Consider the following 1,867-nt stretch of genomic DNA (forward strand, 5'->3'; position numbering starts at 1 on the left):
AAAAAAAAAAAAAGACTGAAAAAACAAAACCTAATAGTCTACTGACATTATTAGACTAATTCCTGATACATGACTAAATATATGCTGCTACACAATTAAGTATATTCATTTGCATGATCAAATTTAGTCACTTACCCAGTTGAAGATTATTGTCATTTAAACAGAGCAGATAAAACCCTGAGGAATAAGTACGCGTTGTCTACTACAGAAACGTACTCTGAGAGACACTTTTAAAAAAAAGGACTTGGACGACACTGGATATTACCCTGCTTGGAGCTAGGACTTGGGTTTTGTACTGTTGAATGAACCGCCACTAACTATCTCAGAACTGAGTAAAAAAGTTGTCGACAAAGAATACTTTCTGGCAGATTGTGTAAAAGTTTGGGTGATTTTACAAGGTTGACACAAAGTCGTAGTAAGGTTGGCGAAGGGAGGGAAGAAAAACGGAGCAGCATTTGTTTGTGCCAGAACCGAGTCCACGTGAGTGATACTCCAGCCACCAAAACAGCATTCCAGAGAGATGGGATTCGCCCCATTGCTTACCTGGGAACAGTGTGGGCAGAAATGAGAATCTTGTCATATAGAAGGATAACTTCAGCCCTGGAGACCTAGGACATGGTCCGAACACTTCAGAAAGTGTATCTGACACAAGGCTTAAGTAGCTTTATGTGTCTCTTTTATTCCCTCCTAACAGAATCGCAGCCGACAGAAATAGTTCTCTTTTTTCTTTTTTTTTCTACTCCTCTTCAAGGTGCCTTTGTATACCTTCACCAAACTGTAAGTCAAAATCTACTTCTGGGATTCCCTTGTCTTTTTTTCTGTAACTGGGGAAAATGCCCTGTGTGTCATGGCTCTATCCCTTCTTGCCTTTCATTCCAAAACTTGTTGCTTTAATCTAGGGATATGAATTTAAAGTAATCTTAGGAAGAAACAGAGAATGGATAGCAGTAGAAAGGATATAAAATAGGAAGAACATACTCAAACACCACTATTTCAAGACTAAATAGAACTATGGATTCAGTGGAGTTTTCAACTCCAGGAGGATGAAAATTTTAACACACCACCGAGTTGATGCTACTAAAATATCTTTATGTATATGGTCCATTTCATATTCCTATGCTTATTTGACCTTCTCCCTCTCACCTACATTTAATCTATGTCATTCTGTCGAATTTCATATATTCCTCTAGTTTGCCTTAAATTCTGCTTGTATGTATAGTGCCCACATCACCAACCAATCTGGGAGCACTCCTTAGTTACATTTTATTTACTACAGAATCATAAATAGATGCACTGTGATATCAAAATCACTTCCATAAGCCATCTGTTGATATCTCAAAAGTCATATCATGTTAAAAGTCTGATTCATACAAACCAGATGTCCAACAATAAGGAAATGGTTTAGTAAATTATGGTGCATCGAGATCACGGAATATTACGGCACCATTAAACAATAATTATGAAGTCTATTTTGAAACCTCAGACAATACAATATTTTATGGAAAAAATATGTACGAGGTATGTACACTCTGCTTTTAACTATGTTAAATATTTATGTACTGAAGAAAGTTAAAGGTAATATGAAAAAATGGTGAGAATACGTACTATATGTTTTAAAGAATTATTTAATCTTGATGATAACATTATCTTTAAACAAACAGACAAAAGCCAGAGACATAATTTGTAAAATTACTGAAGGAAAGTGTGACCCGTAAGGATGATCCTGAGCTTTCTTGCTTATGCACTGAATGGCATTTGGTCACAATACTGCCCAAGAACACTAGGGAGTTTCCTCTCTCTTTGTTTATTTTTTAAGTCTGTAAAGAGAGTTAAGTATGCCTGGTTTGCCCAGATCTGTAAGTGTTAT

This window comes from Galeopterus variegatus, unplaced genomic scaffold (assembly GCF_000696425.1).
Source record: "Galeopterus variegatus unplaced genomic scaffold, G_variegatus-3.0.2 Scaffold4856, whole genome shotgun sequence".
Classification (NCBI taxonomy): domain Eukaryota; kingdom Metazoa; phylum Chordata; class Mammalia; order Dermoptera; family Cynocephalidae; genus Galeopterus; species Galeopterus variegatus.